Source organism: Schistocerca serialis, chromosome 4, assembly GCF_023864345.2.
Source record: "Schistocerca serialis cubense isolate TAMUIC-IGC-003099 chromosome 4, iqSchSeri2.2, whole genome shotgun sequence".
Taxonomy (NCBI): Eukaryota; Metazoa; Arthropoda; class Insecta; order Orthoptera; family Acrididae; genus Schistocerca; species Schistocerca serialis.
In genome coordinates this window covers 734,530,046-734,548,351 of record NC_064641.1, presented here as the reverse complement: position 1 = coordinate 734,548,351, position 18,306 = coordinate 734,530,046, and positions in this window count along the sequence as shown.

Here is an 18,306-nt window from a genome sequence, read left to right as displayed (position 1 = left end):
ATAAACAAATAAGGTGTTTAGCATCAAGGCGGACTCAATTTGTGATATTACTGTTTTTCTATGCAAACACGGACCAAATGGAAGAGTTCCAAAATAATATTATTGTACCATTTAACATCTTTCATGGCAACTAATCTGTGAAGGTATTGATAAGAGCTTTACAATAGACCCTATAGATGAAATTTGCTTCTAGTTTTGTACTTTTGCTTCCTTTTTTGTGGTATGTGACTGGTTTTATACTGCAGCTTCTTATGTTGTTAGATTTAAGTTAAACAATCGATCTACTTGAAAACTGGAGTGACGAAGATCGCAGATTCAAATGCAGAATTTTTTTTCACTATTTAGTATGTATTAAGATAATATAGCAAAAAACTGATTCCAACAAAAGAGTGGTGTGACAGTAGAGGGAAGGTTAATGAAATGCACAAAATTCACAGGTACCATGGTGTTACTAAGCGAAAATGGAAACGCAATTTCCGTAATGTTAAAAGATCTAAAAACCAGATGTGAGGAATATGGAATCTACATAAATGTGAAGATTACTAAGTTAATGACTTGTGCAAGGCCATCAAAGAGAAAATCTGTGATACGTTAGTGGAAGCAGCTGGCGTCAGGTACGTAGGATGCAGAATAACCAGTAACATGATCTGTTATCAAGAGGTAACCAAGAATAGCGACTGCAAATGAAATGTTTCACAGGACGATGAGTATTTCCTGTGGTCTATTAAATAAACAGTTAAGAAAAAGTTTAGTGAACTATTTTGTATGAAGTGTTGCTCTGTTTTATTCATAAGCTTGGAAACTGCGACTGATTGAGGCGGAATGCTTAAAAGCTTTTGAGATGTGAAGAGGAATGGAAGATGTGTAATGGACAGATAAAACATGGAATGAGATTGTGTTCCACAGGATGAATGAGATGAGACAGGAGCTGATAACTATCAGGAATAACAAAATGAATTAGCCTGGATGAAATAAAAAGAATGATGACTGAGAACAGGGCTAGAGGAAGATGTAGTTACAGCTAATTTACTCCATCAAGATAAATACATCATACGCAACGGCGATAAGGATGATGGAAAACTTGGAGAACTGGAATTTGCTGAAACTGCAGAGGAGGGCCTGCATAATTAGTGAGGAACATCACGTTGAATATCTAACATATACAACTGTGCGTAGGACCCCCTCCCCCCCCCCCTCCCCCGCCACCCATGAGCGTTGTCAGTTGTCACCAGGGCAGGATTTTGGTAAATGACTGGTTAAAATGCGTCCATGACGACTTAATAGAGTATTTCATTCTGTGAGAGAAATACAAATATTTAAAATTTATTACAATTAAAATTGCTCTGCTGTTGGAAGGGATTCTTTTCCATGTACACAATGATACGTTGCATATATATGATCTTCGTCTTTTGCATTGGTCGCTGGCTGTCTAGTAATTTTCGACAAATATTTTCTGACGAAGGTACATTGTCCACAACAGTTCTCGAAAGCTGTCTCACCCTATATCGAAGCCAACCCCCTTCATTTAACATGTTTGTGTGGTAGTTTATGAAAACCAGCTATCCTTTGAGGAATAGGTTGCAATAATTTTTATGCCACAGAAAAAAAACCAGGAAGTTTAGAAGGGTGCTCTTATTATTAATTTGACGGAATGAACTTTATAACGATGTTGGATGCTGATTTTGCAGCTATTTTCTGCAGAAAATTAGGTTCCTTAAATTTACGTACCATTTTATTCTATACAATTTTCTTCATTTTTTGTACCTGACTCACTTGTCTGATTAAAAGATCAATTTTCTTATAAACATGTCTGCTGAAATGAGAACATGTAGACGTGTTTTTACATGATTGAACCCACGACACCATACGCCACATCCTGTCAGTTACCTCAGTGCAGTTCTTATTTCCTCACCGAGCGAAGTGGTGAAATGCCACTAGACTCGCAATATGGGGGGCTGCGGTTAAAAACTCCGTCGAACTATCAAGATCTAAATTTTACGTGATGCTTTAAGCTAATGGGGAGACAGTTCGTCTGTACCTAATGATCTAGTTGAGAACGAGGCGCTACACTGTAAGCAAACTTTATTTTTCTTGATACCTGACTAGATTAATGACAGTTCTCATTACATGATGAGATTAACGACATTACTGCACTCCCATTGTTGGTTGTTTCATTCCAACATTAAATCCAATGAAAATCACAGAACCATATCGTCTAACCTAACAATCTTGGGACAGGAACCTAAAGCTGCTACATTGCACAGCTTTAAAACACTGATTTAAGGATAATTTGACTAGTTGTAACGACTCATTAGAAAAACTAAGAATGACTGTGCTGGTAAACTTCTACGGTATTTGATTTTCAAACAGTAGAGCAAAACTCAACGTACCCAAATAGTTTTCTCTTTACTTATTCTGATCATCACCAAACTAACACACAATATTTTTAGCGCAACGTAATCTGACTTTTAATAATCCCTACAAAAGAATGGCCCTGACTAACAATAACCTATACCTTTCATGAATCACTCACCTCACAAAAATCTTCGTTACTCGAAGTACTGCAATACAGTGAGCGTCAATATTGCCAGATGAATAAAAGATTCTAACTACTGAAGGCACTAAATACTGATAGAAATAGTTAGCAAATGAAAGATTTTGATAGAGAACAAGCATTTACGTTAATAGTGTTCAACAGTCATTATATATATATATATATATATATATATATATATATATATATATATATATATATATATATAATTTTGTGATATCCAGTTGAACAAATTTCCTTTTTATGACGGACACACGTCCAGATTGTCCGTTCTCAAAACTCTGACATCTCTGTCCCCACATCCACCACTGCTGGCGGCTCACCTCTAACTGCCCAACGCTACGCTACGCGCTGTTCACATCCAACTGCCCAACACTACACAAGCAAATATTCCAACAATGCCAACCAGCCACAGACTGCACACAGCACAGTCAGTGATTTTCAGACAGAGCGCTACGTGGCGTTCCCAACATAAAAACCTTAACACCCTACTTACACAGTGTTTATCATGTTTAAGATAAACTGAAGCAACCAACGATAAAAATTACACATATCTGTGTAATCATTACTGATTAGCTTCCTTTTTTATTATAAACCTAAATTGGTACATTTCAAGCCTATGTTTACTTCATAACCTATCAAACGGTATAATAAACAATGGAAGATTATATATACATAAGATTCGTTTAAGTATCAGACAGTCTCACTGTTAATTCACATGTTTTACCAGTTTTATCACTCTTCAGACGCTTTTATGCCCAAGAATCGTATCTGGATCGAAAGGAATGTGTGTATCTTTCGTACTCAAGGGAAAACATAATTGCTAGTAATGCAAAATCCATAGTCGATTGAGATATACTTTCAACACAGTGGGATTTTTCGGATAATATTTCTCGAAATTTGGGATCATTAGATTCCTTGGGTTCCTACGTGAGTCATTCTGACTTACAGCACTTCCCATATTACGTTTATCCTTTCATTCACCTTATTTTCTACAGTCAACGTTTCCAGTAACCTAAGCCATAGATTTCAATCTTCCTATAACACTCCAAACATTTCCATCCACTGTGCCCTGTAATGTCAATATAGTTTTTCCGGTTTACCATCTACGCCACTTATTTTAGACTTTCTTAAAGCATTTTCCCATTCCTGTTTATCACAGTATTAGTTGATTTCTGTTCAGGCATATCGATAAGCGCTGGCGAGAAGATGAAGAACACAAGAGCACAGAAGGCTGTGAAACGACGTCAGCCAATAGCCCGCTGATTAGGACCACACCACGACAGGAGCGGCCTCTAGAAGAAGAGAATATAAGCGCCGCTCCTGCCAGCTTCGTCCGCACAGTACTAGACCGCACTAGGAGAGCACTACAATATCAGTTACTAGTGTTCCTTATCCATTGCTTGTATGACTATTTGAGTGTTCCCCATCGCTTAAAAATATATTCTTGTAATACAAAGTTAAGTATTGACTATCCTCTTCACTGTAGTAAAAACTATTAATGTGATTTGCTTGACTTGTTGCATAGAAATCCGAAACACAGCATCCTTAAGGCACCCTATACGAGATGAATTGGCATGACCCCACATTGGCGGCGAGGACTTACAACCCAACCTCGCGTCTGACAGCCCCGGAATTTTTTGTGCTTGCTGGCGCCATAATTCTCTCTCGTCTTTACTTTGCAGGGGCGTTTATTCCCTTTAACGGTTTCTTGTCGTTTTTGCTAATCAACGTTTCCATGTGGTCATTGCTGAAATTTTCTTTACTGTTGTTCTTATTTTGCTTGCTTGCCTTGTCTGATTGTTGCATTTGTCATTTCCAACATGCCCACCCCACCTCTCCGGCTATATGCTCAAGCGCCACAGCCGCAAGCGTTAGATGCCACCAAGCTAATGGAGATGTTTCAGTTCCAAGTGCAGCAAATCTCTATGCTACTCAAGACGGTGCAGCAGCTACTGGCCAATGCTGTGTGCCTGATGGAAGAAACACCACCTCCTACAGTTGCTATACCACCTTTTCGACAGTTTCGTGACCAAGAAGAGGAATGGCTCGAATGGTTGTCCCAGTTTAATGCCCACCTCCTAGCTCAAAACATACCAGATATTGTGAAACTTCCGTATCTATTATCCACGGTAGGAAGTGCAGTGTTCTGCCTCATCAACAAACTATTCTCTAACCCCTCTCCTCGTGCTCTTATGGCCGAGATATTGCTCCGATAACTAACTATTATGACCAACAACTGAATGTGGTATCTGCTAGGTATCCGTTTTTTAATTGCAAAAAACGGTAACAGAATTGCAGGGTATGACAAGTAAGCGCAAATTCAGATGTGCTTGTGGTGCTTTATATTCAGATCTTATGTTGCGTGATGCGGTAGTGTACAATGTACCTGACGTCAAACTCAGAGAACAAATTTTGAAACCGTCCGATCCGTCATTTCAGCAGGTAGTGCAGGTACTAGATCAGTGCGATTCAGGTGCTATATCAGCTCATAAATCTGAGCGGCCAGCAATTTGTCAGGTTGGGTCCCTTAGTTGCGATCAGCACATTCGGCGCCGGCTGCAGCTCGCAAGCAGTTCGCTACACAAACGGCTACACAGGCGAATAAAATTAAGTCTTGCCATCAGTGTTATTCGCGGCACAAACGCCAAGACTGCCCCTCTCGACAATCTCAGTGTTACACTTGTGGTAAGAAATGACATGTCAAATCCACTGAGCCGTGCACGGCTCGTGTTCATGCCATTTATTTTCTGTCATCTTCTATTACGGTACTGCCGCCTCGTTTTCTTATTCCATTTACTGGCGTCACTAACTTCCTGCCCTACTTGCCCATGAACGGCAGCAGCAGCACGTATCCATAAGTGCACTGTCGTACCATCTCTGGAGCAACGGATAGTATTTCCGGATCGTCGTGTGTCTGACAGTCAGTTTGAGACAGACCAGCCGTGCAGTCGGGACGCAGCAGCGGTGAAGTCGGGGACGGACCGCCAGTGAGGTGCGGACAGCCAGTGCTCGCCGACTGCTGGCGACACACGTGAACTGTCTGACGGAGGAAGATTGGAGCGGAAGACCGTTGGTCCGTCGTTTGGTTGGTCGTCTCGTCGACCGACGTATATTTGGTCCTTTCACCGTTTCCGGGCCTGGGCAGTCGGTCGGTTGACGTGGAGCGGAAAGGAAGTCTCCGTCGCGCGTACTCTGGCCGGGGCCGCTGGTGGTGTGCACGCGTGGTTGGAGCGTGAGGTGCTGCTTGTGAGTGCTACGAAGTTCGTCTCCCACCGACCTTAGACATGAAAGTTGAGCACTCACTTAATATCGAGCCTCAGATATCTTCGTTTGATCCTGGTTGTCGCTGTTGTGACATTCCCGCGAGCAACAACGTGTGTGTATTCAAGTCGGGCAAGATTCCAGCTGTCTTCCTGTGGAGTTTAATTTAACTTGGTTTACTCCCTGTTATTGAAGCTGACCAGAGGTATTTTCTGTCCTGGGGCTGTTGACGGTCCAGTTACCTGCTCTGGTCGTTGACGTAATTTTCGGCGGTGTATTTTCCTCGTCGTGTTGCTGCTGTTCAGCACGGTGTGTTGTTCGACAGCTGAGGTGTTGTTGGTCGTTGTGGGCGCCAATATTGTGTGTGTCATTGTATTGAAATCTTGTGGTCGTTTTGCTGGTTGCATGGAGCGTGTGGTGTCACCGCCAGACACCACACTTGCTTGGTGGTAGCTTTTAAATCGTCCGCGGTCCGCTTACGTCGGACCCGCGTGTCGCCACTGTCAGTGATTACAGACCGAGCGCCGCCACACGGCAGGTCTAGTGAGACGTCCTAGCACTCGCCCCAGTTGTTCAGCCGACTTTGCTAGCGATGCTACAGTGACAAATACGCTCTCATTTGCCGAGACGATAGTTAGCATAGCCTTCAGCTACGTCATTCGCTACGACCTAGCAAGGCGCGACTACCAGTTTATATTGAGATTGTAATTATATATCATCAAGAGCGATGTACACCAATTATGGATTAAATTTAAGTATTCCACCAGCAACGTACCTTATTGGCTATATTAATTACATTGTCCTGTTCCAGACCTCACGCCAGTTTGCGTGAGCTTAAACGCGTGCATTTCGGCCTCCTCTAGCAACACGGTGTTGGCTCTTCTGCTAACACAGCAGAGCGGAACTGATCTTGTTGATTGGTCGGTGGGCTGTCTGTCGGTTGGGTTGGCTTCAGATTAAAAAGTCGTTGGATAGGCTGCCTGTCTCACCTAAACCGGCGTTAGTGCTACAATCCCAGGCCGACCCTTGGAAACTTCTGTGCGCCGTTCCTTGTGTCTTACATAGTAATTTCCCAGTTTGGGTTTTAGTTATTTGGTTGATGTGTGACCTTCAGCCGACTGTCAATATCTCTTAAATTAATGTGCTTGTCTTTCCCTTAAGGCATGAGATTGTTATTCTTTATAGGGCATTCAGCCGAATTTTATACGAAATGTTTTAAGATATGGCCTTCTGCCTTTTAAAATTGAAACTCTTCTTTATAGGACTAAACCCGTTAAATTATTTGCTGATGTGCGGCTTTAAGCCGAGTTTTAATATCTCTTAAATTAATGGTCTTGTCTTGCCCTTAAAGCATAAGATTGTTAAGCTTTTGTATGGGGTCTTCAACCGAATTTTGCATAAAATGTTTTAAGATACGGCCTTTTGCCTTTTGATTGAAACTCATTGCTTTCTATGTGGCCTCCAGCCACGTTTCATTAAAATTAAATTGCTAATGCCTTCAGCATATTTAGATTGAAGATTTAGAAAATATTTTTGGGTGAATCCTCCAGGAGAACTTTGTATTTCAATTTCTTGCTTTGGCATTGTGTCTTGGATATTGAGTGTGGCCTACAGCCGATCTAAAGTTAACCAAAGGTGGTCGATTAAAGTTTTGAGTGTTATGCATCCTTGTTGTAATATTGTGTGTTGATAAATAAAGTTTGTATGTTGAGTGCAACTGACAGCAACTTATTTTGGCCCCTTTCCACAACCTAATCCGCTCTGTCCTGCTAGCCCAGGCATTTCATCCACATGTTTCCAACGGAACAAACATAAGAATTTGGCCCACTCACAAAAATCCTGTCACAAGGCCCAAGTCATCAATGCAGTATATTCAAAGCGTGCAACGAGCATTAGCAAAACTAGTGAGTGTGAGTTTCTTCAGTGATTCGTAAGTCAAACAAACTTTAGACCCAGACGGCCACTGCATTCGTGGCCGAAGCGTTGGTTTTTCTCCAGCAGCAGTAGTTTTATACATTACGACGCGGTAACAAACCCAGAAAACTTTTATGTCGACTGGCTCTGGCCGCGGAAGCCTACGCAATTATATAAAGAAGCTTTTTGTTCGTTTGCTTCTTCATGAGAAATGTGTGAAATTTCAGTTGGACATGTGTGCCTCTGCCACATTGTTAAATCGTCACGCATATGGACTGTTAGGCTCTCCACACCTGGTGTAAAAATAGCACGCAACTGACAGCTTATAATGGACACGACATTCCCATTCTCGGAAAATGTACTTTGCCTGCCATGTATCGCTCACATATGTGAACAGTGACGTTTACAGTCCTACAATCCCGCCACTATGAGAATATATTTTGTCTTGATTCTTTTGATTTGTTTGGCTTTAACTTTCAGGGCAATGCCAGTGCCTGCATTCCATGCAAAAGACAGTGTAGCTATCTTTCCAAAAGAATTCTCGGAACTCTTTTCTGACGGTTTAGGAAAGGCTAACAAATTTGTTGCACATATTATGCTGAAAGATAACACTCGGCCGAAATTTTGCCGGGCTAGAACTGTTCCCATTGAATTATGGGACAAAGTCGCTGCTGAGCTATAAGAAAATTCCACAGGCCACAGAAACAGATCCACATTTGAACATTTTGCTAACATAAATTCGCACATCTTGGCCTTGATCCATGCATAGCATACAAAACCCTGTATTGCGCCGATACTTTGCCCGTCAGCATAGTCTTTCTGTACAGAAATGTGTGATCCTTTTTCAAAATGACGGTGGACAGTCACATGTGTTGAGCCTAAAGCTTTGCAATAAGAAGTGTTGCAGTTACTTCACCAAGGAGACCGGGGGATTGTTCGTACGAAACAGTTAGCGCGTCGACACCTTACTTGGCAGTGTATTGACACCCAATTAGAACAGATGACGTCAGAGTGTCACGCATGTGTGGAAAGCGAGTCCGCTCCGCTACAAAAATTCGCTGCTTGGCCTAAGTGCACATACACTTAGCAGGATCTTTTTGGAACACTCCTTGGTTGACTGTGGTTGACTCGTATAGCAAGTTTCCTTTTGCTGTGCCAGTGAACTCGACAACGTCATGTATCGCAATTCAGGTGTTGCCCTCGATTTTTTGCATCGAAGGTTTACCTGCAGTAATAGTGTAAGACAACGGACCCAGTTCACGTCAAGTGAATTTGAAACGTTCCTTGGCTGCAATGGCATACAGCATGTAACTGCTGCACCGTTCCACATTCCGTCCACAGTGAAACGGCCAAGAGCAATTTTTGTCAGAACCTTCAAGCACCAGATGGCCAAACTTCACTCTGCACACACCAGGCATCAAACATTAAAACTGTTTCTCGCCTAATATCGTTCGCACCCACGACATGGACCATCGCCGGAGGAATTGCTTCACGGCCGCCGCCATCGCACACTGCTTCACCTGCTCTACCCTCCTCAGCATCCGGCGACGAAGGAAGGCAGCAAGTATCGCTTCGGGCCGCGTCATATTTTCTTTTACAGGGCTTTTAGCGGCATCAGACGCTGCTCGCGATGCGAGATAGTCACTCGACTTGGCGCTTGCATGTATCTTATTTCAGGTCCAGATGGTTTGCAGCGCCGCCGTCAAAATCAACTTGGCCTCTGTCATGTACACGATGATCTTTCAGTCTCTCTTCCCCCAGGTTCACAAACCCAGAGGACAGCGCGGCCACAGCAGCCGCCAGAGGGTGTCCTCACGACAACGCGAACGACCCTAGGGAGACGGAGCCTTCGCCTCCTCCGCCTCTTCTCGTCCTACCGATGGAACAGAACCCGCCCACACCGTAGCAGTCGCAGCCTTCTTCAACTGGTTCCTGGCATCAGGAGGTGGATGCGTACCCTTCTGGTCGTTTTTCAGAGGACATTTCTGCCGGAGCGTAGGCCAGATGGAGGGATACCACCGGAAGCTTGACGTCCCCTGCTGACATAGATTCCTATCCCGCGAGGTGCCCCCACACCCTCCTGCCTCCGCCGCCATGGTCGCACTCCCTACACAACGACGGTCGGTCGCTTTTGGGGGAAGGAATGTTCCGGCGTATCGACAAGCACTGGGACTAAGATGGAGAACACAAGAGCAGAAAAGGCTGTGAGACAACGTCAGCCAATAGCCCGCTGACAAGGACCGCACCACGACAGGATCGGCCTCTTCAAGAAAAGTATATAAGCGTCGCTCCTGCCAGCATCGGCCGCACTATACTAGACCGGCACTGGGAGAGCAATACAATATCAGTTATTAGTGATCCATATCCATTGCTTGTATGGACATAGGATAAAGAGAAAAACACTGACTGTTTGCCTGTCGCCCATCGCCTGCAACACGTTCTTGTAATACGAAGTTAAGTATTGACTATCTTCTTTATGGTAATAAAAACCGTTAATGTGATTTGCTTGAATTGCTGTATAGCATTCCGATAATACAGCATCCCTTAGACACCCTATACGGAACGAGTGGGTACGACCCCAAAATTTCATACTTCAGGAGTTCACTTAATTACCTAAATCTTTTTGTAGCACTTCTTTTCTATTTCTTCTATCTATTTCATTCATTCTTTCTTGGTAGTATTTGCCACCTTGAACATTTGACTACACAATGTCTAAGAAGTACAGATTTAGATATAGTTTCGTCAACAGCATGTCAGTCTCATATACTAATATAGTGTTCTTCATTGAGGAAGCCGGCCGCGGAGGTCTAGTGGTTCTAGGCGCGCAGTCCGGAACCGCGGGACTGCTACGGTCGCAGGTTCGAATCCTGCCTCGGGCTTGGATGTGTGTGATGTCCTTAGGTTAGTTAGGTTTAAGTAGTTCTAAGTTCTAGGGGACCGATGACCACAGCAGTTGAGTCCCATAGTGCTCAGAGCCATTTGAGCCATTTTTCATTGAGGAAGTTTGCTTTCGTTCAGGAGAATCCTTCCAATGCGGTTTCCTGACTTTTGAGTGAAATAAGTAATTTTTCTTCTTTCATCTTGATTTTGTTTATGCGCAGGTCGTATCCAGTGATCGGTTTATGTCTGTTTCATGCAGCAGTTAATGTGAAAGTTCTTTTTTTTTTTTTAATTTTCAGCCAGAAGTTTGTGTAGGGAGTGAATACTGTCAGTAATGTCAGCTCCTGTAGCACTTTCATCCCTGTGATATGAAATTTTGATTACTTTGTTCGTTGCCTCATTCAAACACAAGGCGGAATACGCTGGAAGATGCTTTAGACTGCTTTTAACACGAACTTGCCTTTAATATTTGCCACTAGGTTGTAGCATAAGTTGATGACGGATGATCTGTAGCTAACTTTCCGCATATTCTTTAATGAATCTCTACCTGACATTGTTGTTAATTGTGTCCGTATGATCATGAATCTAGTTTCTTTACTGTTCTTGCCAGAATGGCCAGGATATTTTCTCCCATAGCTTTGGCATCGGTCAGCTAGATGGTTGCTAGGTGAAGTTATGAACTCCGAACCTTCTGAATATGGGTTCAGTGTTTTAACAAGTGCTCCCTGTCGGTCAGTGTAGGCTATGGACGTGGTATTATTGTTCGCAGTGGCTAATTACAGGGTGGCGTCCAAAGGGGTACAAACTGTATAAACAGAGAAGGAGTTATATATGAAAAGGCAGAAAGTTACATTAGATAAAACATTAAAACATACGAGTAATACAAAATTTATTTAATAAATTATTAATTATGAACCCTTCGAACATGCAAATGATATTTCTGCATGTTAGCGAGTGGCCTCATTATATTTGTGTATGCGCTGAAGGACTTTGGAATTTTTTCTTTTCTCTTGTTCATCCACGTCTACAGCTACGTGATTATTCACAATAAAGTTCCTGAAGGAGGACTCAATTAACCACCTTCAAGCTGTCTCTCTTGTGTTCCACTCTCGAATGGCGCGCGGGAAAAACGAGCACTTAAATTTTTTCTGTGCGAGCGCTGATTTCTCTTATTTTATCGTGATAATCATTTCTCACTATGTAGGTGCGTGCCAACAGAACGTTTTCGCAATCAGAGAAGGAAAATGGTGATTCAGATTTCATGAGAAAATGCCGTCGCAACTAAAAACGCCTTTGTTTTAATGATTGCCACTCCAGTTTGCGATATTACAATCCGAGCTGACCTTCTTTGTACTTTTTCGATGTCACCCAACAGTTCCACCTAATGTGGATCCCACACCGCACAGCAGTACTCCAGAATAAGGTGGACAAGCATCGTGTTAGCAGTGTCTTTAGTAGACCTGTCGTACCTTCTAAGTGTTCTGCCAATGAATCGCAGGCTTTCGTTTGCTCTATCCAAAACATTATCTATACGATAGTTCCAATTTAGGTTATCTGTAATTGTAATCCCTAAGTATTGTTGAATTTACAGCCTTCAGCTTTGTGTGACTTATCATGTAATCGAAATTTAGCGGATTTCTTTTAGTACACACGTGAATAACTTCACACTTTTCTTAGGGTCATTTGCCACTTTTCTCATCATACAGATATATCATCTTAATTCTTTTTCAATTCGTTTTGGTCGTCTGATGACTTTACAAGACGGCATCATCTACAAACTTTCTAAGATGGCTACTTAAATTGTCTTCTATGTCGTTAATATAGATCAGGAGCAACACAGGGCCTATAACACTTCCTTAGGGAACGCTGGATATTACTTCTGATTTAGTCGATGACTTTCCGTCTATTACCTTTCCGATAGGAAATTACGGATACAGTCGCACAACTGAGGCAATATACCATAGGCAAACAGATTGGTTAGAAGACGCTTCTGAGGAACGGTGTTGAAAGCCTTCTGAAAATCTAAAAATATAGAGTCAATTTGATATCCCCCGTTGCTGGCACTCATTACTTCAAGAGTATTGGCGGCCGAAGACTTCCGGCATAAGAAGTCAGCCTCATTCTGCCAACGGCCTTGTCAAAGAGGGCGGAGGAGCGGATAGAGGTTCAGGGCACTCTCTTGTAAGAGGGGTGGGAAATTGCCCCTAAAGGCGGAAGAATCAGCAATGATCAACGGCATGAGGATGCAGAAGGCAATGGAAACCACTGCATTAAAGACACGTAACGTGTATCCACAGGACATGTGGCCTGTAATTGAAGAAGTATCATGATGATCTCTCCATTGGCAAAAGATTCCGGAATAGTCCCCCATTCGGATCTCCGGGAGGGGACTGCCAAGGGGGAGGTTACCATGAGAAAAAGATTGAATAATCAACGAAAGGATAACGTTCTACGAGTCGGGGCGTGGAATATCAGAAGCTTGAACGTGGTAGGGAAACTAGAAAATCTGAAAAGGGAAATGCAAAGGCTCAATCTAGATATAGTAGGGGTCAGTGAAGTGAAGTGGAAGGAAGACAAGGATTTCTGGTCAGATGAGTATCGGGTAATATCAACAGCAACAGAAAATGGTATAACAGGCGTAGGATTCGTTATGAATAGGAAGGTAGGGCAGAGTGTGTGTTACTGTGAACAGTTCAGTGACCGGGTTGTTCTAATCAGAATCGACAGCAGACCAACACCGACAACGATAGTTCAGGTGTACATGCCGACGTCGCAAGCGGAAGATGAACAGATAGAGAAATTGTATGAGGATATTGAAAGGGTAATGCAGTATGTAAAGGGGGACGAAAATCTCATAGTCATGGGCGACTGGAATGCAGTTGTAGGGGAAGGAGTAGAAGAAAAGGTTACATGAGATTATGGGCTTGGGACTAGGAATGAAAGAGGAGAAAGACTAATTGAGTTCTGTAACAAGTTACAGCTAGTAATAGCGAATACCCTGTTCAAGAATCACAAGAGGAGGAGGTATACTTGGAAAAGGCCAGGAGATACGGGAAGATTTCAATTAGATTACATCATGGTCAGACGGAGATTCCGAAATCAGATACTGGATTGTAAGGCGTACCCAGGAGCAGATATAGACTCAGATCACAATGTAGTAGTGATGAAGAGTAGGCTGAAGTTCAAGACATTGGTCAGGAAGAATCAATACGCAAAGAAGTGGGATACGGAAGTACTAAGGAATGACGAGATACGTTTGAAGTTCTCTAACGCTATAGATACAGCAATAAGGAATAGCGCAGTAGGCAGTACAGTTGAAGAGGAATGGACATCTCTAAAAAGGGCCATCACAGAAGTTGGGAAGGAAAACACAGGTACAAAGAAGGTAACAGAAGAAATACTTCAGTTGATTGATGAAAGGAGGAAGTACAAACATGTTCCGGGAAAACCAGGAATACAGAAATACAAGTCGCTGAGGAATGAAATAAACAGGAAGTGCAGGGAAGCTAAGACGAAATGGCTGCAGGAAAAATGTGAAGACATCGAAAAAGATATGATTGTCGGAAGGACAGACTCAGCATACAGGAAAGTCAAAACAACCTTTGGTGACATTAAAAGCAACGGTGGTAACATTAAGAGTGCAACGGGAATTCCACTGTTAAATGCAGAGGTGAGAGCAGATAGGTGGAAAGAATACATTGAAAGCCTCTATGAGGGTGAATATTTGTCTGATGTGATAGAGGAAGAAACAGGAGTCGATTTAGAAGAGATAGGGGATCCAGTATTAGAATCGGAATTTAAAAGAGCTTTGGAGGACTTACGGTCAAATAAGGCAGAAGGGATAGATAACATTCCATCAGAATTTCTAAAATCATTGGGGGAAGTGGCAACAAAACGACTATTCACGTTGGTGTGTAGAATATATGAGTCTGGCGATATACCATCTGACTTTCGGAAAAGCATCATCCATACAATTCCGAAGACGGCAAGAGCTGACAAGTGCGAGAATTATCGCACAATCAGCTTAACAGCTCATGCATCGAAGCTGCTTACAAGAATAATATACAGAAGAATGGAAAAGAAAATTGAGAATGCGCTAGGTGACGATCAGTTTGGCTTTAGGAAAAGTAAAGGGACGAGAGAGGCAATTCTGACGTTACGGCTAATAATGAAAGCAAGGCTAAAGAAAAATCAAGACACTTTCATAGGATTTGTCGACCTGGAAAAAGCGTTCGACAATATAAAATGGTGCAAGCTGTTCGAGATTCTGAAAAAAGTAGGGGTAAGCTATAGAGAGAGACGGGTCATATACAATATGTACAACAACCAAGAGGGAATAATAAGAGTGGACGATCAAGAACGAAGTGCTCCTATTAAGAAGCGTGTAAGACAAGGCTGTAGCCTTTCGCCCCTACTCTTCAATCTTTACATCGAGGAAGCAATGATGGAAATAAAAGAAAGGTTCAGGAGTGGAATTAAAATACAAGGTGAAAGGATATCAATGATACGATTCGCTAATGACGTTGCTGTACTGAGTGAAAGTGAAGAAGAATTAAATGATCCGCTGAACGGAATGAACAGTCTAATGAGTACACAGTATGGTTTGAGAGTAAATCGGAGAAAGACGAAGATAATGAGAAGTAGTAGAAATGAGAACAGCGAGAAACTTAACATCAGGGTTGATGGTCACGAAGTCAATGAAGTTAAGGAATTCTGCTACCTAGGCAGTAAAATAACCAATGACGGACGGATCAAGGAGGACATCAAAAGCAGACTCGCTATGGCAAAAAAGGCATTTCTGGCCAAGAGAAGTCTACTAATATCAAATACCGGCCTTAATTTGAGGAAGAAATTTCTGAGTATGTACGTCTGGAGTACAGCATTGTATGGTAGTGAATAATGGACTGTGGGAAAACCGGAACAGAAGAGAAGCGAAGCATTTGAGATGTGGTGCTATAGACGAATGTTGAAAATTAGGTGGACTGGTAAGGTAAGGAATGAGGAGGTTCTACGCAGAATCGGAGAGGAAAGGAATATGTGGAAAACACTGATAAGGAGAAGGGACAGGATGATAGGACATCTGCTAAGACATGAGGAAATGACTTCCATGGTATTAGAGGGAGCTGTAGAGGGCAAAAACTGTAGAGGAAGACAGAGATTGGAATACGTCAAGCAAATAATTGAGGACGTAGGTTGCAAGTGCTACTCTGGGATGAAGGGGTTAGCACAGGAAAGGAATTCGTGGCGGGCTGCATCAAACCAGTTAGTAGACTGATGACAAAAAAAAAAAAAAAATAAATAAATAAATAAAAAAATAGAAAAAATAAAGAGTTAGTTGCGTTTCGCAAGAACAATATTTTCTGACCCCTTGCTGATTATGTGTCAATACATCGTTTTCTCCGAGGTACTTCATAATGTTCAAATACAGTATATGTTCCAAAACGCTACTGCAAATAGACGTTAGTGATATGTGCCTGTAATTCAACGGATTACTCCTACTTCCTTCTTTTGCTATTGATGTGACTTGAGCAATTTTACAGTCTTTAGGTGCGGATCTTTCTGTGAGCGAGCGCTTATATATAATTGCTAAATATGGAGCTGTTTTATCAGCATACACTGAGAGGAATCTTACTGGTATACAATCTGGACCGGAGGACTTAGCTTTATTAGGTGATTTAAGCTGCTTCGTTACTCCGAGGATATCTACTTCTATGTTTCTCATCTTGGCAGTTGTTCTTGATTGGAATTCAGGAATATTTACTTCGTCTTCTTTGGTGAAGGAGTCTCGAAAAACCGTGTGTAATAACTCTGCTTTAGCGGCACTGCCATCAGTGACTTCACCGTTGTAATCGCGCAGCAAAGGTATTGTTTGCGTCTTGCCACTGGTGTGCTTTATGTATGACCGGAATCTCTTTGGCTTTTCTGCCAGATTTTGAGACAGAATTTCGTTGTAGAAATTACGAAATGCATCGCATTGAAGTACGCGCTATATTTCGAACTTCTGCAAAACTTTGCCAGTCTAGGGGAATTTGTGTTCTTTTTCTGTACTCTTCATGGCATCAGGAAGCACCCTTTCTACATCCGGAATTACTCCCCTCGGTATGCACACGGAGTGCACACTGGCTTCCTTCCCCTCCTAGGCCCCCATGTTCCTAAGGGGCCCCATTACGCGCCTAACGTTGGAACTCCCAACTACCAGCAAACCTATCCTCTGTGGATGCCCAGACCTTGCAGGCCGAGAAGTTTCCCCTGGAACAGGCTTAGAGACATCGTCAGCCACAGATAACCCCCAAAACCGTTCTTCAAACGAACCGGGGAGGCCCTACGATAGGCCCCTCAGAGAGTTTTTCGCTGCCTGCCAGACTTACGAATGATCTCCCACTCGACAACGGGTGAGTGGTGAACCTCAGTGCAGGCAGTACCTGAGGCGGCCACAGCAGCTGACCAATCGCGGGACATGTGGGGCTGTTATTAAAATAAAAGATTGTGCCTAGTAACCACTTGAACACGCAAGAAATTACAAAAATAATCTAGTAACCACACAGGTACCTGCAAATAAGTCGCTTCGGTTGGAAGCTTGAAAAGTATATAACAGCAGAAGTGTGTACTCGACTTATTAGCAGCAGGAAAACGAGGTGCTCTGTCTCTGACAGTCTATCCGACACTCAACTTAACTTGAGTTACATCACATACGGAAAATATTAATTTCCTCTACCACGGCGGATGACCTTTAAAATTAGCTTTTGTGAGACTCACGTGTCCTGCTCAATCATTATTAACTAAGCAGAGAAGATTTTAATGGTTAACATGAGGTGACAACCTGCCACTCCTCGTTGCATAAAATTTATGTTTCATTTTTAGATATTTCCTTACCAGATGGATACACACTTAGGGCCAACTTGGCTCTTGTGTTATTTACTTGCTGAACGGGAAGCAGTTCATGAGACGCAGGAAGGGCACACATCCCCATAACGATTCCCACTTGGAACCGACGACGTACCTCCTCCTGAGTAGGTTTGTCATAATGGACTCTCAGTTAGCCACTGCACTGTCTAATCTTTTACTAAGGAAAACGTTTATCCACAACAAACTGTAAGAGCAATTTTATCGCATCTTAGTATACTCCCAACGCACTCAGTACTCGTGAGTCGCTATTAAGCTTATTATTAATTAATAAAAGTGAAGGATTCTCGAAAAAGGAGAACAATCAAGCGTTGTCTTGATGTATTTTACATAAGTATAGCACATAGACTAAAGTTCAAAAAGAAGACGTTCTGAAACGAAAGAAAAATAAAGAAAAAAAAGAAGAAACGAAAAATCACACGTGTGTGGCGTATCGTCATTAGTAGTTTATCAGAGATGTCCTCAAACAAACCGCAAATCTGCGTATATCCAACAAATGTCACAGAAAAATGACTTCAATGAGTGTATCCTTCCAGAAACATCCGTGAACGACACAATGGAAAAAATTATTTGCGACTGTTTAACTGTTCATAGGGCTATCCAACTATCTTTGTTCTTCTGTTCCACGTACTACATTAGAAATAGTGTGCGGAACGTAGTTTGTCCATCCAGATATAAGTAATCAAGGGTTTTCCTAACAAGTTACGAACAACTGTCACGGTAGTTCCTTTGGAAAGAACTCGGACTATTTCGTTCTCTATACTTGTCGAATTGGATTGTGCTGAATCTTC